The sequence below is a fragment of the Rattus rattus genome, chromosome 3 (assembly GCF_011064425.1).
Source record: "Rattus rattus isolate New Zealand chromosome 3, Rrattus_CSIRO_v1, whole genome shotgun sequence".
NCBI lineage: Eukaryota > Metazoa > Chordata > Mammalia > Rodentia > Muridae > Rattus > Rattus rattus.
Window position 1 is genome coordinate 136910824 of NC_046156.1, and position 26074 is coordinate 136936897.

General features: G+C 37.9%; 1 pseudogene; it reads left to right on the forward strand.

The window, feature by feature from the left end:
- The first annotated feature begins 210 nt into the window (after positions 1–210).
- Positions 211–21330, forward strand: LOC116897011 (annotated as a pseudogene).
- Positions 21331–26074: the final 4744 nt, after the last annotated feature.

Sequence of the window (26074 nt, forward strand, 5' to 3'; positions counted from 1 at the left end):
AGGTAAGACCAGAAACAACCTGATGGCAAGAGGCAAGCACAGGAACCTAAGCAACAGAAACCAAGACTACATGGCATCACCAGAGCCCAACTTTCCCACCAAAGCAAACACTGAATATCCAAACACAAGAGAAAAGCAATATCTAGATTTAAATGGCATTTGATCTTGAAGATGGAGGACTTTCAAGAAAACATGAAGAACTTCCTTAGAGAAATGCAGGAAAACATAAATAAACAAGTAGAAGCCTACAGAGAGGAATCACAAAAATCCCTGAAAGAATTCCAGGAAAACACAATCAAACAGTTGAAGGAATTAAAAATGGAAATAGAAGCAATCAAGAAAGCACACATGGAAGACAACCGTGGATATAGAAAACCAAAAGAAGAGACAAGGAGCTGTAGATACAAGCTTCACCAACAGAATACAAGAGATGGAAGAGAGAATCTCAGTAGCAGAAAATTCCATAGAAATCATCGACACAACTGTCAAAGGTAATGTAAAATGGAAAAAGCTACTGGTCCAAAACATACAGGAAATCCAGGACTCAGTGAGAAGATCAAACCTAAGGATAATAGGTATAGAAGAGAGTGAAGACTCCCAGCTCAAAGGACCAGTAAATATCTTCAACAAAATCATAGAAGAAAACTTCCCTAACCTAAAGAAAGAGATGCCCATAAACATAAAAGAAGCCTACAGAACTCAAATAGATTGGAACAGAAAAGAAACCAATCCAATTCTTCATAGAGTTAGACAGAACAATTTGCAAATTCATCTGAAATAACAAAAAACCCAGGATAGCTAAAAATATCCTCAACAATAAAAGGAATTCTGTGGGAATCACTATCCCTGAACTCAAGCAGTATTACAGAGCAATAGTGATAAAAACTGTATGGTATTGGTACAGAGACAGGAAGATAGACCAGTGGAATAGAACTGAAGACCCAGAAATGAAATCACACATTTATGGTCACTTCATTTTTGACAAAGGAACTAAAACAATCCAATGAAAAAAAGATAGCATTTTCAGCAAATGGTGCTGGTTCAGCTGGAGGTCAGCATGTAGAAGAATGCAGATTGATCCATTCTTATCACCCTTTACAACATCATAAGGGAAATGCAAATCACAACAACCCTGAGATTTCACCTCACAACAGTGAGAATGGCTAAGATAAAAAAACTCATGTGACAGCAAATGCTGGCAAGGATGTGGAGAAAGAGGAACACTCCTTCATTGTTGGTGGGATTTCAGTCTGGTACAACCAATCTGGAAATCAGTCTGGAGGTTCCTCAGAAAATTGGACATTGAACTACCTGAGGACCCAGGATATCTCTTGGGCATATACCCAAAAGATGCCCCAACATATAACAAAGACACGTGGTCCACTATGTTCATAGCAGTCTTATTTATAATAGCCAGAAGCTGAAAAGAACCCAGATGCCCTTCAACAGAGGAATGGATACAGAAAATGTGTTACATCTACACAATGGAATATTACTCAAGCTAATCAAAACAATGACATTTTATGAAAAAATTCCTAGACAAAAGGGGCTAAAATGGTTGAACTGGAAAATATCATCCTGAGTTGAGATAAACCAATCCTCACAGAAAAAACACACATGGTATGTTCACTCATTCACAACAAGGAATGCGAATTAGCCCAAATGTTCAACAAATTAGTCTAGATGCACAGAACACATGAAACCAAAGCAGGATGAGGGAAAAATGCAGATGCTTTATTCCTTCTTAATACCTCTCCTGGGGGGAACAAGAATACCCTAATCTGGAAGGGATAGGAGGATACAAAGTGGAATGGAGAACAGAGGCAAGAAGAAACTATCATCCAGCCCAACAGGAATCAGATGTAAGCCAAAGCTTTTCCTGAGAGACACAGCCCAATATCTCAAACACATAGGAACTGAAGACAATGCCAGCAAACCACTGAACTGAAAACGGGACCCCCGTTGAAGGAATCAGAGAAAGGACTGAAAAAGCTGAAGGGACTTGAGAGCCCATATGAACAACAATGCAAGTTAATAAAAAAATGTATATAAGAAATATTCAAGTTAATAAAAAAAAAAAAGAAAAAAGAAAAAAAAAAAAAAAACCAGATGGAACTTCCAGGGACCTAAGCACACATGGTACCATTGGTAAAGTGGAAAGACTATATGATGGACTGACCCTGCAGGACTCCTTCTGACCTCAGTTTTAGAACAGGGCAAAAGGTAGGAATCAATGAATATTCTAGTAAGAGCACCAGTGGAAGGGGAAGCCCTTGGTCCTGCCAAGGCTGTACCCCCAGTGAACAGGATTCTTGGAGGAGGGTGGTAATGGGGGGAGGATGGGGAGGGGAACACCAATATAGAAGGGGAGGAGGCGTTTGGGTGATGTGGACCTGGACACCAGGAAAGGGAATAACATTTTAAAAGTAAATAAGAAATACCCCATTTAAGAAAGATGAAAAAAATTGACACAATAGTCAAAGAAAATGTAAAATGCAAAATGCTCCTCACAAAAAACATCCAAGAAATTCAGAACACAATGAAAACACCAAACCTAAGAGTAATGGGTATAAAAATAGCAAACATTCCAAACTCAAAGGGCCAGCAATCATCTTGAACAAAATTATAAACGAAAACTTCCCTGACCAAAAGAATGAGATTCCAGTAAACTTCAACATGCATACAGAATACCAAATAGACTGGACCGAAAAAGAAATCAGTCCTGTCACATAATAATCAAAACACCAAACCCAGAAAACAAAGAAATAGTACTAAAAGCTGTAAGGGGAAAAGTACCATATGAAGGCAGAACTTTCCCAATTATATCAAACTTCTCAACAGGGACTCTAAAAGCCAGAAGTCTTTGTTCAGATGTCATACAGACTCTAACAGAACAAATACGTCAGCCCAGGATACAATACCCAGCAAAAGTTTCATTTACCATAGATGGAGAAACTGAGATATTTCATAACAAGACCAAACATAAACAATATCCTTTCACAAACCCAGTCCTGTAAAGGATAATTAATGGAAAACTTCAACACAAGGAGAGAAACTACAACCATGAAAAAGGAAGAAATTAATATACTCACAACAAACACAAAAGAAGAGAGACATACAAACATAATTTCACCTCGGACAAAAAAGTAACAGGAATCAACATTCATTGAACTTTAATATCTCTTAACATCAATGGACTCAGCTCCCCATAAAAAGATACAGACTTACAGACTGGGTAAGTAAAGAGGACCCAGCATTTTGCTGCATATAGGAAAGGAACCTAAGTTCCAAGACAGACACAACCTCAGAGTAAAAGGGCTGGAAAATAGTATTACAAGCAAATGGTCCCAAGAAACAAGCTGGAGAAGCCATTCTGAATAAAATCAAATTTCAACCAAAAGTTATCAAAAAGGTAAAGGAAGGACACTTCATAATCATCAACGGAAAAATCTACCAAGATGTACTCTCGGTTCTGAACATTTATACTCCAAATGCAAGGACAGCCACATTCATAAAAGAAAGTTTATTAAAGCTCAGAGCACACATTGCACCTCACATAATAATAGTGGGAGACTTCAACAACCCACTCTCACCAATGAAAAGATCATGGAAACAGGAATTAAACAGAGACAATAAGAGAAGTTATGAACCAAATGGATTTAACAGATGTCTATAGAACATTTCACCCTAAAACAAAAGAATATACCTTCTTCTCAGTTCATTGTATCTTCTCCAAAATTGACCATATACTCTGACACAAAACAAGCCTCAATTAATACAAGAAGATTCAAATAATCCCATACATCCTATCAGATCACATCAAACTAAGGGTGGTCTTCAATAACAAAAAAAGGCATACACAGGGGAGTTGATCAACTCTAATGCTAACTTGGTTTGGGAATTAATAAAGAAATCAAACACACTTTAGCATTTATTGAAAGAGAAGGTACAACATGCCCAAATTTATGGAAAACAATAAAACAGTCCTAAGAAGACAGTTCATATCTTTGAGTGGCTGCATAAAGAAATTGAAGAAAGCATATACTAGCACTTAAAAACAATGACTTCATGAAATTCTTAGGCAAATGGATGGAACTAGAAAATATCATCCTGAGTGAGGTAACCCAGTCATATAAGACACACATGATATGCACTCACTGATAAGTGGACATTAGTCCAGGAGCTCAGAATATCCAAGATGCAATTCACAGACCACATGAAGCTCAAAAGAAGGAAGAACAACGTGTGGATGCTTTAGTTCTTAAAAGTGGGGACAAAATACTCAAAGGAGGAAATATGGAGACAAAGTGTGGAGCAGAGACAGAAGGAAAGGCAATTTTTCTATATTCTTTTCTATCACAGTTGGCAGCAGGTCTTAGGTTATGGTCCTTGATCTATTTGCAGCTGAGTTTTACGCAGGGTAAGAGTTAAGTATCAAGATTAATTCTTTCGGACCTTTGCCTCACTTGTCCTGAGCTACTTCTCTCTGGCTCTTCTTCCTGGGACACCAGCTGTGATCAGTTCAGCCTTTCTATTTCCTCTGCCCAAGCATTGTCTGTTCAGCTTTTTATTAATCAATCAGAAGTACCTAGAATGTGTTCTTTCCAACAGGGTGATACAAAAGATTCTTTAATATTCATGGCAGTGTTCATATCCAGTCTGTAGCTACATCTTAGAGCACAGAAATCAGCATCAGAACAAACAGTGCAAAAGACAAACCTCTAACAGGTTTTATAGGGTAAGAAATAAGACCAGAAATTAGTAAATAAATGGAAAATAATGAAGCTAAAAATTTCCGTAGAGCAAATGACACCATCACACAATTAAAAAAGCAGCCTAGAGAGTACAATCTTTATCAGCTATAAATTTATTTATTTATTTATTGTATTGGTTATTTTATTTATTTACATTTCAAATGTTGTACCCCTTCTGGGTTTCCCCTTCACAAACCCCCTCAACTATTTTCTCTCCCTTCTTCTATGAGGATGCTCCCCACCATCTCATCCACTCCCACCCTACTGTACAAGCACCCCACTACTCTGGGGCATTGAGTAGTCCCTCAATCTAGGGTCTCTCCTCCCATTGATCTCAGATAACGCAATCCTCTGCTACATATGAAGCTGCAGTCATGGGTTCCACCATGTATACTCTTGTTGGTGGTTTAGTCCCTGGGAGCTCTGGGGAGAGGGGAGGCAGAAGAGGTCTGCATGGTTGGTATTGTTGTTCTTCTCATGAGGTTGCAAACCCGTTTAGCTCATTCAGTCCCGTAATTCCTCTATTGGACTTGCTGTGCTCAGTACATTGGTTGGCTGTGAGCAGCTGCATCTGTATTGGTCAGAGTCTGGCAGAGCCTCTCAGTAGACAGCCATACTAGGCTCCTGTCATCTTGTACATCTTGATATCAGCAATAGAGTCTGGGTTTGGTGTCTGCATATTGGATGGACCCCTAGGTGGGACAATCTCTAGATGGCCTTTCCTTCAGTCTCTGCTCCATTCTTTGTCCATGTATTTCCTTTAGACAGAGGAATTCTGTGTTAATATTTTTGAGATGGGTGGGTGGCCTCATCCCAGAAGCTGTGCCTAACCTCTGAATAATGGTCTCTACAGATTATCTCTCCTCTTTGTTGAGTATTTTGGCAAACATCATCCCCCTTGAGTCCTGGAAATCACTTAATTCCAAGGCATCTGGGATTTTCTAGTGACTACTACCAGTTCCCCATCACCCATTGCTACACTCTTCCCTTCACTTTCTGGACCCTCTGTACATCTCCACCATCTCCTCTCACTCATGATCCTCTGCCCTTATTCCCTCTCCCTCGTCACTTCCTCCCAGGTCCTTCCCTCCCTCTACCTCCCATGATTATTTCGTTCCACCTTTTAAGTAGGACTGAAGCATCCACACTTGGGTCTTCCTTCTTGAGCTTTATTTGGTCTGTGAGTTGTATCATGAGTAGTCTCAACTTTTAGGCTAATATCCACTTATCAGTGAATACAAAACATTTGTGTTCATTTGTTTCTGGGTTACCTCACTCAGGATGATATTTTCTACTTCCATCCATTTGCCTACGAATTTCATGAAGTCATTGATTTTTTTCTTGTTGAGTAGTACTCCATTGTGTAAATGTACCACATTTTCTGTATCCATTCCTCTGTTCAAGGATATCTGAGTTCTTTCCAGCTTCTGGCTATTATAAATAACACTGCTATGAACACAGTAGAGCATATGTCCTTGTTATATGTGGGAGCATCTTTTAATGTGGGAGTGGTATAGCTGAGTCTTCAGGTAGTACTAAGTCCAGTTTTCTGAGGAACCTCCTGACTGATTTCCACAGTGGTTGAAATAGCTTGCAATCGCATCAGCAATGGAAGAGTGACCCTCTTTCTCCACAACCTCAGGAGCATCTGCTGTCACCCGAGTTCTTGATCTTAGCCATTCTGACTTGTATAAGACAGAATCTAAGGGTGGTTTTGATTTGAATTTCCCTGATGACTAAGGATGTTGATCATTTCTTTAGATGTTTTGCTGCCATTCAAGATTCCTCAGTTGTAAATTCTTTGTTTTGCTCTGCAACCCATTTTAAATAGGGTTATTTGGTTCTCTGGAGCCTAAAACTTTGAATTCTTTGTACATATTGGATACCAGCCTTCTGTTGGATGTAGGGTTGATAAAGATCTTTTCCCAATCTGTAAGTTGCCATTTTGTCCTGATGACAGTGTACTTTGCCTTATAGCAGCTTTTCAATTTTATGACATTCCATTTGTCTATAGTTGATCTTAGAGCCTGGGCCACTGGTATTCTTTTCAGGAAATTTTTCCCGGTGCCCATGTATTCAGGACTCTTTCCCACTTTCACTTCTAGGATAATGCATTATCTGGTTTTATGTGGAGGTTTTTGATCTACTTGGACTTTAGCATTGTACAAGGATATAAGAATGGGTCAATTTGCATTCCTCTACATTCTGCCAGCCTCATAAAACAGTATTATTTTTTGAAAATTCTGTTTGTTATCCAGTGGATGATTTTGGCTTCTTTGTCAAATATCAAGTTACCATAGATGTCTGGGTTTATTTGTGGGTCTTCATTTCTATTCCATTGATCTACCTGCCTATCTCTGTACCAATACCAAGGCATTTATGATCATTGCTCTGTAATGGCGCTTGAAGTCAGGGGTGACTTTTTCCCAAAAATGTGTTTATTCTTAAGCATATTTTTCACTATCCTGGGTTTTTGTTATTCCGGGTGAATTTCAAAATTGCTCTTTCTATCTCTGTGAAGAATTGAGTTGAAATTTTGATGGGAATTGCACTGAATCTGTATTGATTTCAAAAAGATGACCATGTTTGCTATACTAATCCTGCCATTCCATCAGCATAGTAGATCTTTCCACCTTCTGAGGTCTTCTTCAATTTCTTTCTTCAGACTCTTGAAGCCCCTGTCCTACAGATCTTTCACTTGCTTAGTTAGAGTAGGTATATCATATTGTTTGTGAGTATTATGAAGGGTATCATTTCCCTAATTTTTTTCTCAGCCTGTTTATCCTTTGAGTAGAAGAAGGCTACTGATTTGTTTCATTTAATTTTATAGCCAGCCACTGTGCTGAAGTTATCAGGTTTAGTAGTTCACAGGTAGAATTATCATCTGCAAATAGTGATTTTTGATTTTTCCCTTTCCAATTTGTATCCCTTTGACCTCTTTTTGTTGTCTAATTTCTCTGGCTATGACTTCAAGTACTATATTTAATAGGTAGGAAGAGAGTGGGCAACCTTGTCTAGTCCCTGACTTTAGTGGGATTGTTTCAAGTTTCTCTCAGTTTAGTTTGATGGTGGCTAATGGTTTGCTGTATATTGCTTTTACTATGTATAGTTATGGGCCTTAAATTTCTGATCATTGCAAGACTTTTACCATGAAGACTTGTTGAATTTGTCAAATGCTTTCTCTGCATCCAGTGAGATGATCATGTGGGGTTTTTCCCCTTTGAGTTTGTTTATATAGTGGATTATGTTGATAGATTTCCATATATTGAACCACCCCTGCATACCTGGGATGAAGGCTACTTGATCATGGTGAATGATCACTTTGATTTCTTCTTAGATTTGGTTTGTGAAAATTGTATTGAGTATCTTTCATTGATATTCCTAAGTGAAATTTGTTTGAAGTTCTCTTTCTTTGTTGGGTCTTTGTGAGGTTTAGGTATAAGGGTCATTGTGGCTTCCAAGAATAAATTGGGTAGTGTTCTTTGCTTTTATTTTGTTGAATAGTTTCAAGAGTATTGATGTTAGATCTTCTCTGAAAGTCTGATAGAATTCTTCAATAAACCCATCTGGTCCTGAGCTTTTTTGGTTGGGAGACTTTTAATAACTCCTTCTATTTCTTTAGGGGTTATGGGATGGTTTAGATGGTTTACCTGATAAAGATTTAACTTCAGTCCCTGGTATCTCTCTAGAAAATTGTCCATTTCCTCCAGATTTCCCAGTTTTGTTGAATATAGGTTTTTGTAGTAGGATCTGATAATTTTTTATTTCCTCCATTTCTGTTGTTATGTCTCCCTTTTTATGTTTTGATTTCGTTAATTTGGATACTGTCTCTGTGCCTTCTGCTTAGTTTGGCTAAGACTTTGTCTATCTTGTTGATTTTCTCAAAAAACAAACAAACAAACAAACAAACAAAAAAAACAGCTCCTGGATTGTTGACTCTGTATATGTTTCTGCTTGGTGGATTTGAGCCTTGAGTTTGATTATTTTCTGCCCTGTACTCCTCTTGGGTGTATTTGCTTCTTTTTGTTCTAGAGCTTTCAGATGTGCTGTCAAGTTGTTCGTCTTTGCTTTTTCCAGTTTCTTTTTTGAAGCACTCAGAGCTATGAGTTTTCCTTTGAGCACTGCTTTCATTGTGTCCCATAAGTTTTGGTATTTTCTCCCTTCATTTTCATTAAATTCAAATTTTTCTTTAATTTCTTTATTTCTTCCTTGACCAATTTATCATTTAGTATCGAGTTGTTCAGCATCTGTGAGTATGTGGGCTTTCTGTTGTTTTTGTTGTTATTGAAGACCAGTCTTAGGCTGTGATGTCCTGATAGGTTTCATGTGATTATTTCAATCTTCTTTTATCTGTTGAGGCCTGTTTTGTGTCTAACTATTTGGTCAGTCTTGGACAAGATATCGTGAGGTGCTAAGAAGAAGGTATTTTTGTTTTGTTTTGCTTTTTTGTTTGTTTTTTTGTTTTGTTTTGTTTTGTTTTAGGAGGAAATGTTCCATAGATATCTGTTAAATTCATTTGGTTCATAACTTCTGCTAGTTTCACTGTGTCTCTGTTTAGTTTCTATTTCCATGATCTGTCCATTGATGAGAATGGGTTGTTGAAGTCTCCCACTATTATTTTCGAGGTGCAATGTGTGCTTTGAGCTTTATTAAAGTTTCTTTTCTGAATTTGGATGCCCTTGAATTTGCATCATAGATGTTCAGAATTGAGAGTTCTTATTGGTAGAATTTTCCTTTGATTAATTTGAAGTGTTCTTTTTTATCTTTTTTGATAACTTTTGCTTGAAAGTCAATTTTCTTCTATATTAGAATGGGTAATCCAGCTTGTCTCTTGGGACCATTAGCTTGAATTTTTTTTTCAGCCTTTTACTCTGAGGTAGTGTCTGACTTTGTCATTGAGGTGCCTTCCCTGTAAGCAGCAAAATGCTTAGTCGTATGTATGTATCCAGTCAGTTAGTCTATTTTGGAGAATTGATTCCATTGATGTTAACTGTTATTAAGGAAAAGTGATCATTGCTTCCTGTTCTTTTTGTTGTTAGATGTGGAATTAGGTTTGTGTGGCTGTCTACTTTTGTGTTTGTTGAAGGAAGATTACTTTAAGGTCATCCAGAGATGGCCCCACCTGGGGATCCATCTCATATACAGACACCAAACCCCAACACTATTGTGTATGCCAAGAAGTGCTTGATGGCAGGAGCCTAGTATGGCTCTTCCCTGAGAGGTTCTGCCAGAGCCTGACCAATACAGATGTGGATGCTCACAAGCCAACGAATGTACTGAGCACAGCAAATCCAATAAAGAAGTTAGGGGACTGAACAAACTGAAGGGATTTGCAGCCTATTGGAAGAAAAACAATACCAACCATCCAGACCCCCAGAACTTCCAGGCAGTAAACTACCAACTGAAAAGTTCACATAGAAGGACACATTGTGTTAGCTACATAAGTAGGATGACCTTATAGGATATCAGTGGGAGGACAGGCTCTTGGTCCTGGAAAGGCTAGATACTCCAGTGTACGGAAATGCCAAGAAGGGGTGGCAGGAGTGGGTGGGTGGAGGAGACCATCATCATCTCAATTATAAATAAATAAAATATCCAATAAAAATTTTAAAAAAGAAAAAAACAAATGTAGAAAATAAAGGAGACAGTTTCAATGAGGTCATGCATGAATAGGTAGGAGTCATCAATTAAGTTCTCCATGAGGACGGACAACTACATCAGAGTGTACAAAGGAGATGTTTAATGCAAGTAACTCAGAGCATTTGGCTGGGAAGTAGCCACATAGCACAAAGTGTTAGAAATAACTTCTCAGTTATTGTGCTTAAAGCTTGTTGAATTAATCAATGGGTCTCCATCTAGATTATTTGAGAAGCAGCCAGGTTTGACAAAACTGCCACTCATCTCATAAAAGTCCTGTTCAGAAAGTCCATTCTTATACCAATGAGTTCATTCTTATTTCTTACATACTTTTCTATCAGAGACTGGACCAGGTCTTAGTTGGTAGTCCTTGATCCTTTTGCAGCTGAGTTTTATGCAGGGTAAGAAGTAAGCATGAAGATTCATTCTTCCACACATAGCTATCCAGTTTGTGCAGCACCTGTTTTTAAAGATAATGTCTATTTTCCAATCTGCATTTTTGCTCTTGGTTAAAAATCGGGATTGTGGGCTTATATGTGGATTATCAATTCTCATCTATTCACCTAATCATTTTATGTTAGTATTATGCTGTTTTAATTGCTACAGCTCTGTAGCATACAGTGAAATTTGTGATGATAATTCCAACAATTTTTTAAAACTTTTTATTGTTATTTTTATATTTTTCCACAATGTCCACTCATCTCCTCAGATCCACTTATGCCCCTGCCCCTTCATATCTCTCCTTTTTCCTTGTAGCTGCACCCCAATAAAACATTCTAGCAAACAAATGAAAACCACAGCAATAAAAACAAAGCATCAAAGCATAGAAAACATCTTGTTGTATGACCTGTAGTGAACCATTGTGTGTTACATAGTATACCCTTTTGTCCACAAATCTTTACATGCAAATGTTCATTGGACTGAGTCATTGGTCTGGTTCAAGGTCCCTGGCTTCTGCTATACTGTTAATATTGGATTTTCATTCATGCCAGCTCACTGCAGATGAGTGATAGGACTAGCTCTTTCAAGCTTTCATCCTCAGCGATGGCTCGCCCCACCACACTAGGATCAGTTCTGATACACTATCCTGATTAAGTATAGAGCCTGTTCTTCCAAGTGCTGTAGCTGGTGAGGGGCAACATGACTAGCTCTACTAAGCTTATGACCAGAGCTTTCATGACTTCTTGAGGTGGTAAGAAGAGAGAGTAGACAGATTACCTCTGTGCCCATGCCACCTCAAGGAAGATGAGGGTAGGGTCAGCTCTCTCACACTCATAACCTAGAGACTAGCTCTCTCACACCCCCACTAGCAGGACCAGCTCTACTGTGTTGCCTGGGTGAGGGGCAGGGCACCCTTTCTTGAGTGCTGCCAATTATAAGAAATTGGGTCAGCTCTCCAGAGCACCACATCTAGAGACATATGGGGCCAGTTATGCCCACCCCTGGACATTGAGGTGGTCCCCTCCTGCTGCCTGAACCAGGGACAATTCTATGTTCTCTAGTGATAATATGAGCCATGGATATTGACACTGACTTCTGCCATGTTGCCAATGACTCAGGCATGGCCCTCTGCTGCAGTTCGGATTGGGGTCTCACCATGGTCCCAGGTGGTGAGGCTGGCCACTAGTAACCCGCTATTCCTCTCTATCTTTCACTTCCAATTCCATCTCTCTGCACAATGCTCAAGCTGTTCCACTTCTCCTCCTCTCCTATCTGACTACCACATAACTGCACATTGTGGTGGTTCCTGCTTCCAGTTGGCCATGTGGTTGGCAGACCCCTGGGTGAAATCCTCCTCCTGTTGTGGATGATATGAGGGCAAGAGAGTGTCTGTGGCCTACTTGGCTATTCCCTGGAGAGCAGGTCTGTGAGTAGTGTGATGTTCTGTAGCACTCTGTCAGTATTCTTCCTTTAGCATTGAGCTGTCTGGCTTCATTTTATTTGACTTGATTTTTATAAGTCCTAGGCATAAGACAGCTTTTATCATGAAACCAGGAATCAAACTGGGTGAACAAGGGACTATCATTCTGCTCTGCTTCTGACTGATATTAAGAACACCTTAATAAGGTGTCTCTTTGCCCATTACCAGGAAAAACAGCAATGTTTTTTATTATTAGATATCATCTTAACTGTTCCTGGTTGTTTGTGTTTCCATATAAAATTTAATGTTTTTTTTTTAATTTTAGTAAAAAATTGTTTTGGAGTTTTATGGATATTGTTTTACATATGTAGATTGTTTGGAGTAGGATGGTTATTTTTACTATATTAATCCTATGAATCCAAAAGCATAGGAGATCTTTCCATCTTCTTCAATTTTTTTCAGTGTCTTAATGTTTTCATTGTAAATGGCTTTGTTTGTTTGCTTAACTGTTTTTACTTCCTTTGTTATACTTACCCCCAGGGTATTTTTAAGGCTATTGTGAATAATATAGTTTTCCTGATTTCTTTCTCTGTGGGTTTGTCAATTGTATATGGGAAGACCATTAGTTTCCACACATTAATTCTAAATCTTGCTATCTTGTTAAATGTGCTTCTTAGTTGTAAGACTGCTGACAACTTTAGCAGCAAAGTTTACTATCATAACATGTATACTATCATAACATATGTAAAGAGGAATACTTTCATGTCTCTTTCCTATTTATCTTCCTTTGTCTCCTTTCACTCTAGCTAAGACTTCAAGCACTGTATTGAAGAGGAGAGGAAAGAGTTGACATCCTTGTTTGGTTCTGTCCCTAATTTTAATGGAGACACTTTGAGTTTCTTTTTATTCATAATGATGCTGGCTGGGGGATGAGGGAAACTGTCTTTATTATTTAAAGTTTGTTACCCAAATCCCTTTATTCTGTAAGACATTAATCATAAATGGATGTCATACTTTGTCAAAAGTCTTTTTCTTAATCTAATGAAATGATCATGAGATTTAAGCTTTTGAGTCTATTTATGTACTGGGTTAAATCTGTTGATTTACATATGTTGAATTATTCTTGCATCCATGGGATGAAGCCTACTTGATCTTGGTGGATAATCATTTAGATCTTATCTTGAATTCAGTTTGCAAGTATTTCACTGAAAACTTTTATTAGAAATATTAGCCCATTGTTTTCCATTTCTTTTGTTTGTCTTTATCTGGTTTAGGTATAAAATAAAATAAAAGCTTCATAAAAATGAATTTTTCTTTCATTTTTACTTTATTGAATTATTTGAGAGCTATTGGTGTTAGTTTTGGAAACTCTAACAATATTTTGGAGGAAAATCCTAGGTTTTATTTTTTAATTAGGAGATTTTTAACTAATTCTTCTAATTCTCTAGATCATATGGACCCACTTAAATGAAGTCTCTCTTTGTGAGTTACCATTGGCAGACCATATAAATCTAGAAATTAATTGATTTTTTTAGTTTAGTGGAATATAGTTATTTAAACTACATTTTTATGATCCTTGAAAATTCCCTACTATCTCCACTTTCACCATTATTTTATTTTCTTTCTCCTAAATATTTGTTAATATTGTTATTTTCAATAAAATAACATTCATAAACAAAAAGTATCCAATTAAAATTATTCACACCTAATACCATCAAAGATACAATAGGAACAGAACTGTTTACTCAAACCACAAATGTCTTCATCCCTCCACAGAAAATATCAATGAATATTTTTGGTCTCACTAAACTCTTTCCTACACCTTTATTCACTGTTCAATTTTATGGAAATAAATCCAAAGTCTATATATTACTCCAAGATTACTTTCTAGTTTCCTACTAGAAAATTCCAGATGTTTAATCCATGGAATAATCAAACTCACTGACACAAACAAAGTGTATTCATTCCTCTCCTCATTTAGTAATAGTTATTATATTTTAGAAACTTTTCTGAGCATTAGAAAACATCAATGGATAGAAGGACATTTTTCCTTGCAATGGAAAGAAGTGAGGTATCATTGATGAGAAATGCAGTCACAATCAATGCATCAGTCCTTTCTTCAACAAACACATACAGTAATGGATCCTTTTGATGAAAACGTGTAAAAAATCTTTTTGGTAGAGAGCATGTAATGAAGGAAAAGAGTCAAGAGAGGCCTTTGTTTGTTTGTTTGCTGTACCTTGTGATAAAAGTTGTGAAGGAACTTATAATGAAAGACTTAGAAGAAGATTTTTCAAAACTCAATGATTCCTTAACAAAGTCTAAAAATAAGAATCCTAAGTCAGAAAGGTTTTCATTAATAGAGAAGGATGTTGGTGTGTCATCTGCTCACATACAAATATATGAAAGAAACTAAGAAACATCCATAGACAAATCGCTGAGGAGTTACTCTTCCTCAACGAGAGCCTCATACAGGTCATTAGGACATACTACTCTTAGAAGAAATAGTTAAGGGGATAGTACTTCCATGAACACTACCAAGTATGGAGATGAAAGATTATACAAGCCAGAGTAATGTACATAGCTATCTTTATGTTCAACAAAAAGTTCAAAAGTAAAAATATTTTATATGTAAGTGTATTGTATGCATATTCACATCTGTGCACATTTCATCTATAGGCCAGAGATTGATATCAATTGTCTTCTATTATAGCTTTCTACTTTACTTTTTGAGAAAGGATTTCTCACTACAACCCATAACCCAAGAAGATTTCTGGGGATCTACCCATCCATACCTTCACTGTTGCTATTGTTGCAGAAGTGCACAGCCATGGTTTGAATATGCCTAGCCCATGCAAAGTGGCAATATTAAGAATAATGTCCTTATTGAAAGGTGTGGCCTTATTTGAGGAAGTTTGTCACTGTAGACTGCCACTGAGGTCTCATAATGCTCACACTTTACCCATTATGGAAGATAGTCCCCTTCTCTTGCCTGCAGATGAAGATGTAGTATTCTGGATTTCTGAGCACCATGTTGATATGTTTCTTGCCACAGTGATAATGGACAGCACCTCTGAAACTGTAATCCAGCCCCAATTACATGTTTTCTTTTATAAGAGTTGCCTTGGTCATGGTGTTCTTTCACATGAAATTCAAATAACACAGAAGTTGGTACCAAGGGCTGGGGAATTGCTATAATAAACCTGACCATGCTTTTGTTTGGAGAAATGGGAATTTTTGAACTTGGTATTAGCAAAGCAGCTGAGTGCTTCAGATAGAGTTTTAGTGGATCATACTAGTAGAAGCATGGAAGACAATGCTGCTGAGGGTAATGTAAACTGGGGCACTTGGATCAAAATGGTGTAGAAGAGAAGAATTTTAGTATGTTGTCTAGAGATTATTCTTGTGATATTTTGTTGAAGAATGTGTCTAATTTTTTAGCATTATCTGAAGAATCTACCTGAGGCTAAGGTAAAGGGATTCAGATTAATTGTATTGAAAAAGAAAGTCTGAAAATGGGCTGGCATAGACTCTGTCCTATAATTCACCCTTCTGAAGAGCATTTTGTTCAGCTTGATTATACCTGAAATTAACTATAATTCAGAACTTACAAACATCTTGTAAAAAGGAATTAAAGAAAAGCTTAGGTCCAGGTGGTGTGGTGGTATATATCTTTAATCACAACACTCAGGAAACAGAGACATTCAGATTCAGAGTTCAAGGTCAGTCTACAGAGCATATTCCAGGACAGCCAATCTTAGGCAGTGAAGGAGATAGAAGACAGGAAGCTGGTGAAGATGTAATAGGACAAGAGGGGTATGTTCTAGAACCAACAAATAGCAGAACTCAGCAGTTTCGGTCATGTAGCTCTAAAATCAAAAGTAGACAGGGTTAATGGGACAATTGATGCTAGTTAGATAGAGCTAAGAAGTTATCAGTGATTAAAAAGAGACCAACAACTATTACTGAGGTGAAATCCTCTGGGAAGTGTTTTCTGAGCTTAAAAAGCTGTGTTTCAGAGATGGATATTGTGCTGGCAAACAAAGTTGATAATATGGAAGAATCACCATAGTATGAAGGGCTCTGGAAAGCAGCTGAGGCTTGACACTGTGAAAAACCAGGAAAGGTGATTTGTGAAGGTACAGGCTCAGTTACAGTTGATAGCTTAAGATTGAAACAGTCATATAAAGAATTTGACATTTGGCTTATGAGAGGCTATTGGTGAAGTCCATTTGCATCAGAAGACCCCACCCACATTGAAGATGCAAGTACCATGGGAATGACCACCAAGACCTGCAGCAACAGTGGAGTGGGGTCACCCACATCCTAGAATGATGCAGAAGGTAGAGCTGGAGAAGTGACCCAAGCCCTTTGGAAGAGCCCAAAGTTCATGTGTGGATGTCAGGTATTAGAATTAAAAGCTGTAAAATTGTAGTTGCCTTGGATATCTCAAGTTGTTAGAGATGTCAGAGCTATGGGATACCATCCAAGTAAAGCTGTTAACAGGAAGTATAAACAGCCCAACAGAATGAACTTTGTTGCAATAAACAAAGATGAAAGGTGTTGGAGATCTGAAAAACACTTTGACATCAGACATGGAGATATTGAGTTTGGAGTTTGCCCAGCTGGTTTTCTGTCTTGCATTGGTACAGTATTCCTTCAGTATGGCATTTTAAAATGATAATGTATATTCTGTACTGATGAAAATAGGTGATTTTTTTATTTTGACTTTAAAGTTAATTGCATTTAAGAGATTGTACAAATCTCAGAAGGGACTTTAAACTTTGAACTTGCAAACATTGTTGAGACTTTGATAGACTATGGGGACTTTTGAAGTTGTACTAAATTTATTTTACATTATGTTATAGCCATGTATGGTCTCAATAAAGTCATGTATTTGAACAAACCTATAGGGTCCTGGGTGTAATATGCTTGCTTGGCCAGTGAAAAGTGGCACTATGTGAAGGTACGGTCTTGTTGAGAAAACTTTGATCTTTCTTGAGGAAGTTTGCCACTGTGGAGACAGGGTTTGACATCTCTACATGCTCAAAATCCACCCACTGTAGAAGAGTGCCCTTCTACTTCCCACAGATCAAAATGTAGAACTCTTGGCTCCTCAGTAGCATGTTGACATGCTTCTTGTCATGCTGATAATGGACCAAAACTCTGAAACTGTAAGCCACCCTCTGTTAAATGTGTTTCTTTATAAGAGTTGCCTTGGTCATGTTCTTTCACAGCAAAGAAACCCTAACTAAGACACAAGCCCAGTTTTTTATGTGAATATTAGTTATGTGAACTCAGAGCTTCATGCTGTATGACAGGCCATTTAGCAATTTGAGTCATTAACTCATCCATAATAAAAGTATTTTAACATTTGAAAATATCAAATACTTACAAAGTGAAAGATAGAAGGAAAGAAAATATTCTGTACAGCTTTGTAATATTAGTTTGTTATTAAAGAAAGAATTGAAAGTATAAAACTCGAAGTTTATAAAATATAAAATTACACTAAACTAAAGTGAACAATTACTGAAGAATCTATTTTCACACAATGAGGTATAGAATACCTTTGTAGTATGTATAAAATCTATAGATACATAGCAATATCCTGGGTTTTACACTCAGCATTACTCCATTACTCACTCATCAGAGTGAATTCCTGCCTTGCAATCTCTGTTCATGGTCAGTTCCTATCCAAGTATTTCTTTATCCTCAAAATTATATTTTATTCTTCCTGGTATGTGCCTAGATGCCCAAACTCCACTACTGTGTTATAACTACCTACAGTGCTCGACATAATAACACAGTGTTCCCGTTGTTTGTGTAGAAGCTGTAGATTCTACCACACAGCCCAGATGTATAACAGACTATAGAGTTTCAAGAACACATTCTGATGCTCTGATCATCACACAGTAACCAAATCCTCAAATGATTCCTTACTCAATATATAATTCCATCATTAATTAATACATGAATATAGTCAGAATGCTTTCCCTGTGAGATGGTGGCAATTGGTACAGAAAAATGTAACACTCTAAAGAGAACAAGGAATACTAGGAGAGAAATTTTAAGGAATGTCTTCATGGTAGGACTCATTGAGAAGGTAACATTTCATTATGGAAGAGGAGATGGCTTTTGGTGGAGAACATGCATTTAGTTAGTAGTGATGACTAGAAGGCTGAATGGAAGGTGATGGAAAGTAGATAGAAAAAGTGTTCTACATCCTGCTGCTTATTCAGTGAGTAAGAAACTTCACCACAAAGAGAAGAATGAATATGATGGAGACTTGAGGACAAAAGGAAATAAGTTGTCCTCAAAAAATAGAGGCATATCCTGTAGCAGTATTGCCATGAAGTAAGTAAGACTAGAACCATATTTGATGGTATTAGCCATGACTTTAAAATGAATTCAATTCTCCTGGTTTTGTATCTTTTGTATCTAATTTAATTGTGGAGATATAGTTAATAAAAAGAAAGTGGATATTTACACATAATGGGGTTGGGGACTAGTCTAAGTAAGATACACAGAATGGGAGTATAGCAAGGAATCAAAGAAAATTCTCAAAATTTTAGCTATAATCATCAATTTTACATGTTGGTATGGGCAATAAAGAAATCACAGAACTGAGTTGAAAAAGAAGCCAGGTAAAATATGGTGAGGTCAAAGAACTATAGGTTACCAGTGAGTAGATGAGGTTTGTGTGTGAGAACAAGAAAGGCATAAAGATAAGAACTAAGATCCAAAAAAAAAATTTATGATTCAAGCTGGAGCCCGAACCTCACTGATGCCGGGCCACAACTCACTGCTCCCAAACACAGTGAGAGAGAGCTCAACGCTCAGAGAGGTGGGCACACTTGAGAATGCAGAGTAGAAGAAACCTCCAATACTGCCCACCCCTGCCCACATCACTGGCCCAAGAGGAAACTGTATAGGGCCTCTGGGAACAGGAAGATAGGGGCACTTAAGCAGCAGGTCCCCTGCAGTCCAGACACTGCCCGGACCTGAAGGGACCCGGTCAACAGCTTCCTGCACACAAATCCCATGGGAGGGAGAGCTAAACCTTCAGAGGGGCAGAAATGCATAGGAAGCCAGAAAAGACTACACTCTGCCCACATTTCTGACTCCAGAGGAATACACCTAAAGCCATCTGGGACCAATGTGCACAGGGGCCTGGGAAAAGGCGGGGCAGGCCCTTCTGATTGATGCCCTCATGGAGAGGTCAAAAGCAGCACTCCAGAAGCAACTTCAGGCCCAGTACCACAGGTAAGACCAACTTTTCTGATCCAAGTAACCTACCTGGCAGACTCAGTACACATGCCCACAGGAACAGCTGAAGACCAATAGACAGGAAAGACTACACGCCTAAAAGCAGAACACTCTGTTCCCATAACTGGCTGAAAGAAAACAGTATAACAGGTCTACAGCAATCCTGACACACAGGCCTATAGGACAGTCTAGCCACTGTCAGAAATAGTAGAAGGTAACACCAGAGACAGCCTGATGGTGAGAGGCAGGCACAGGAACCCAAGCAACAGAAACCAAGACTACATGACATGATTGGAACCCTATTCTCCCACCAAAGCAAACACTGAATATCCAAACACACCAGAAAAACATGATCTAGATCTAAAATCACATTTGATTGTGATGCTGGAGGACTTCAAGAAAGACAAGAAGAATACCCTTAGAGAAATGAAGGAAAACATAAATAAACAAGTAGAAGCCTATAGAGAGGAATCACAAAAATCCCTGAAAAAATTTCAGAAAAACACATACAAACAGGTGAAGGAATTGAAAATGGAAATAGAAGCAATAAAGAAAGCACAAAGGGAGACAACCCTGGAAATAGAAAACCAAAGGAAGAGATAATGAGCCAGAGATACAAGCATCACCAACAGAATACAAGAGATAGAAGAGAGAATCTCAGGAGCAGAAGATTCCATAGAAATCATTGACACAACTGTCAACGATAATGGAAAATGGAAAAAGCTACTGGTCCAAAACATACAGAAAATCCAGGATTCAATGAGAAGATCAAACCTAAGGATAATAGGTATAGAAGAGAGTGAAGACTCCCAGCTCAAAGGAGCAGTAAATATATTCAACAAAATCATAGAAGAAAACTTCCCTAACCTAAAAAAAGAGATGTCCATAAACATAAAAGAAGCCTACAGAACTCCAAATAGATTGTACCAGAAAAGAAACTCCTCCCATCATACAATAGTCAAAACACCAAATGCACAAAACAAAGAAAGAATATTAAAAGCAGTGAGGGAAAAATGTCAAGTAACATATAAAGGCAGACCTATCAGAATTACACCAGATTTCTCACCAGAGACTATGAAAGTCAGAAGATCCTGAACAGATGTCATAAAGACCTTAAGAGAACACAAATGCCAGCCCAGGTTACTCTATCCAGCAAAACTCTCAATTAACATAGATGGAGAAACCAAGTTCCCAGGCCCCAATGAGAAAAACATTAACTTAATTACCCAACAAGGTGGAAATAGAATCTGTATCGACTACCTCCAGTAGATAGGAATGCCCCTCAGGTGAGGGGTATATCTACCCACTCATCTTAAAATATTTAACCCAGAATTGTTCTTCTCTAAAGGAAATGCAGGGACAAAAAATGGAGTGAGACTGAAGGAAAGTTCATCCTAAGACCATCACGTCTAGGGATCCATCCCATCTGCAGACACCGGAATCCCAACAATACTGCTAATGTCAAGATGTGGTTGCTGATAGGAACCTGGTATAGATGTCTCCTGAGAGGCTCTGCCCGCATCTGACTAATACAGATGCAAATGCTCACAGCCAACCATCAGACTGAGCCCAGGGATCCCAATGGAAGAGTATGGGGAAGAACTGAAGGAGCTGAAGGAAATTGCAACCCCATAGGAAGAACAACAATATCAACTGGACTTCCCACGAGCTTCTAGAGACTAAACCACCAACCAAAGAGTATACATGGATGGGTCTATGGCTCCAGCTATTTGTGTAGCAGAGAATTACTTTATTTGGCACCAGTGGGAGGCAAGGCCCTTCATCCTGTGGAGGCTTGATGCCCGAGTGTAGTGCAGTGAGTTGGGAGTGGGTGGGTGGGTGTGGGAACCACCTTTAGAGGCAAACTGGAGGTGATATGGAATGGGGAGTTTTTGGAGGGCAGACTCGGACAGGGCATTAGATTTGAAATGTAAATAAAGAAAATAACCAGTTAAAATTTTAAAAAGACTAGCTAACAGAACTGATGCCTTTTCAATGTGACATACAAATTTATCATTATTAACCACATCTTTCTTTTCTTATTCATCTCCAAGATATCATATGAAAATCATATATAAATTTAAACATCCCATCATCTTTACAAATTCAAAAGCATTAAAATTTCAATCTCTAAAATATTCAATCTCTCTAAAAATCCAAAATTTCTCTTAAAGTTTAAATTCCTTCCATCGTGAGCTCTTTTAAAAATCAAAATTAAATCAAATACATCCTTCAAGATGGAAGGACCATAGCATAATCATTTTCTGAACCAAGCAAAACTAAACTCTAACAACATAAATAACTCAATATCCAATTACCTGGGATCCACTCATAACCTTCTGGAATCCTCCAAAGGGATTACATCACTCCTTCAGCTATGACCTCTGAAGCTTCTTCTTTTGTCTTCTGGACTTTAGCTGGCTCCACTCTACCTCTGCTGCTGCTTGGTGGTCATCCCAGGATACTGGAATTTCCAAAATGCTGGGTCTTCCGCTGTAACTGGGCTGCACTTTTACCAATAGTCTTATAGAAGCTCTCTTCATGGTGTCAAACTTGAACTTCTCTTCATGACCACTTCAGTGTTTGTCTTCAACTACCACTAAAGCTGCAAGTCACTAATGGCATCTTGGCCTCACACAGTACCCAAGCCTTGACTGATTTCTATGACCTTTTCATGCATTCAAAACCAGTATTACCTGGATGGCTCTTATACTGCCAAGGGTGTGCTGGTCACCCAAGGTTATTAGAACATTTAAAGAAATGAAAAACAAAACAAGGCAGAAGAGTCTCTAAAGGATTCTGAAATGAACAATGTGTAGGCTGGAAGTATTACTGGGAAGAGCATTAACAAACGAGAATTTTATTACTTCTGCACGGAATGAGTAGAGTGATGAGGGTTTTCAGATAAGAGCAGCTAGGAGGCATTAGGGTAGATGATGTGAGGTTATAAATCAAGGAAGTTTGGGAGGGAGGCAAGGATAAAAGGTAGAAAAGAGCAAACAAATAAAATGTTCCTCCTTCATTCATGCTTTTATGTAAATTATTACAAAAGAAAAATAACCAATACCTGAGAAGTCTCATGAAAAATTGCTTGCTTGATGGAAATCAAAATCATTCATAGCAAAAATGTAAAGAAATTGCCCATAACTATGTGTTCCAACTGCAGGTTGAAGGTGGATAGATGAAGGATGTACAGCAGAGACACTGGAAAAGTAAAGCCTGTGGAATTAGAAATGACTTCAGGGCCCATATAATTTAGAGTGACCAATTTAAATAGGGGTGAAGCTGGTTATGGAACTGGTCTCATTCCTTTCAATATAATGAAGGTGATGAAATTAGGAGGGGGCAATTATACAGGATGATTCCTTTTTTCTTTGGTAATTTTTGTCTCATCTTTGATTGATAAATAATATGAGTACATATTTATGGGATTGAAGGTCATGTTTTAGTCTATGAATACACTGTGAAACAATCAAATCATGCTAATTACTGTATCTATCACCTCAGATAACTATCTTTTTGTTATGGTGAGAACATTTTTAATCCACTCATCTGTTTTGAAATATACAATTTGTTGTTAGTAAATATAATCACTACGCATGCAATGCATGATCACAACTTATTCTTCCTGTGAAATGAACTGTGTGTCATTGATTAATGTCTTTTCTTTTCCCATTAATTTCTTTGCAAGGCCTGATAATCAGCATTCTTTGCATTTGCAATTGTCTTAGGTTCCACGTGAGAGGCCATGCAGTATTTCTGCTCTCTGTGTTCGCCTTATTTCACTTAGCATAATGTCCTCTGGCTTCATCTATGTGGTGAGTGACAGGATGTAATGGTTAAAGATAGTTTATCTTATATATAAGAACGATGATTTTAAATCTTGTTATTTCTTAATGGGCATTTCAGCTGTTTTCATTCTGGAATACCATAAATGCATTGCACAAAACATGGGGTGCAGATATCTCTTTATACACAGATTTTGTTTCTTCAGGCGGTATACCAACAGTGGAACTGCTCTCTCCTATGGTTATTGTACTTATACTTCTTGAATAACTTTCATGCTGTTTTCTACAGATTACAATACTCCCAACAGTGTACAAAAGATCCCATTTATTCTGATCATTGATAACACTTGTCTTTCACCTTTGTTCTTCATTATTAATATACTAATAGTTTCAAGCTAAAAAGTGGGAAGGAATTTCCCATTGTGCTTCTAATTTGTATTGTTGTGAAGTTTACTAGTGCTGAGCATCCATTCCTATTCTTTTATCTGTTTACATGTTTGTTTTTGATTTTTGGAAAAGTGTCAAATTAGAATGGGGTAGTAAACAAAGGAAGTATGCATGGGGAAATAAGACATTAGCTTTGAATGTAGGATGTATGGAAACATATATAGAAAGAAGAGAGATAAACAACAGTAATTGAAAAAGTTCATAGAGAAGCATGTTATTTCTGTTTGCTGAAAAGTACATATATAATATATAAGTATATGCTTATACAAATTATTCTACCTAAAGGTATAAGGCTTTTCCCCAAGTAACACAGGTTGTCTAACAAAAATCCCAATGCCAGACATGGAAAATCTCCCTTACAGTTGTTGATCAAAGGAGTTGAAGAGATTAGTGTGTGTGTGTGTGTGTGTGTGTGTGTGTGTGTGTGTGTGTGTGTGTGTGTGTGTGTGTGTGTGTGTGTTTGCTGTTGCCTTTGGTAGCCTCCCAGAACTTGAATGTAAGACATTAGTCCTACAAACACGACATTCTTCAGACAGTAGACTTGGATGAGTCGAGGCGAAACTGGCCTGAGAGCCTCCTCCCTGAGTACTAGATCTAAGACTATCTAAATGTGTTATCCAAGCTGTGCTAAAAAAAAAACAACAGTTCTGCCCAGTTACAAAGCCTTAGAACCCCAGAAATTATCAACATGGCAAGATATCCCCAATGGTGCAACAGTATCACTTACATCTTAGAGGAAAACAACAGCTATATATTTAGACTGAAGGCCTACTAAGTAAATTCATGCCTGGTACTATAAACCTAACCATTTACCTATGACTGGTAAGGATATGGCGACTTGAGAAGAACTTACTGCTCTCATTTTTCTAACCAGTATAATTGCTAACTGTATTCTGAATACTTATCCTATAACAACATTGAATTGTAGTTCTCACTTGTCTAAAAAAGCTTCAATTTATACCATGAAGAGAATAATAGAGAAAACTACAACTGGTGAAAAGAAAAATAGTATAAAACAAGTGACCCCCAAAACAATAGGTGTCCAGGTCCAAATGATCCATCTATAATATAACTCTCACACCAAAGACTCGGGCAATATCAGGAAAGGGGGTGGGGTGAAAAGACAGCCAGAACTTGAGGAACAACATCTCTACTGTAAAATTGAATCATCAACTAAAGACAGTGAAGCTTCAAACATATGGTTACCTAAATAAGACCTATAAATGACACCAGAAGTTTACATGCCAATAAGAATAGGAGAAATGTCATAAGATCCCCAACCCAAATAAAGAATGGCAGGCAACTAATAGCCATCCAGAGAGGGAGAATTAGTCTTTTCCAGGGACAGGCCCACTGAGTAATCCAATACCAAGTGGTCAGGGATAAATATATATGTGATAAAAGCAAAATCATATAGACACCACTAAATTAAGCAATTTATATTCATGTGTGTATAGCAATAATAGACAAGAACAAGTTGTGAATTTGAAAGAGATTGAGGAACATGGGAGGATTTGGACAGGGAACAGGAGGGGTAAAAATGATGCAAATATAGTGCTCATGTATGGAATTCTCCCCCAAACAAACTGAAATAAAAATAGATATTTAAATGTATAACATTTATTTAACTATAATGTGGTGGCAACTCACCTGTAATCTTAATGCCAAAGACATTGAATCAGAAAATTTGTGAATCAGGCTACCCTGACTACATATCAAGATTCAATGTTTTTAAAAATACAGCCATACATTGGACTGAGTTTGGGGACCTCTATGGAAGAGTTAGGGAAGGATTGAAGAAACTGTAGGAGATGGCCACACCATAAGAAGATCAACAGTATCATCGAAACTCCACAGTACCAAAGAGGTTCTCCCATCCCCTCCCAGTGAGGTCCGATAAAGCAATCCCCTGCTACATATCCTTCCATGTGTACTTTTTGATTGGTGGTTCAGTCCATGGGAGCTTTGGGGGGGAGGGTCTGGTTGGTTGATATTGTTGTTCTTCCTGTGGGGTTGCAAACCCCTTCAGCTCCTACATTCCTTACCCTAACTTCTTCATTGGTCCTAGTGCTCCATTCAATGTTTGGCTGTGTACATCCACATTTGTATTGGTCAGGCTGTGGAAGAGCTTCTCAAGGTACAGTCAGTGAGAACGTCTGGATATTAGCCGAAACGATACCCACGATAAAACTTATAGACCATATGAAAGATAATAAGAAAGATCAAACCAAAGTGTGGATGCTCCAGTCCTACTTAGAAGGGGGAAGAAAATAATCTCTGGAAAGTAGAGGGAGAGGGGGATCTGGAAAGGAGAGAGGAGG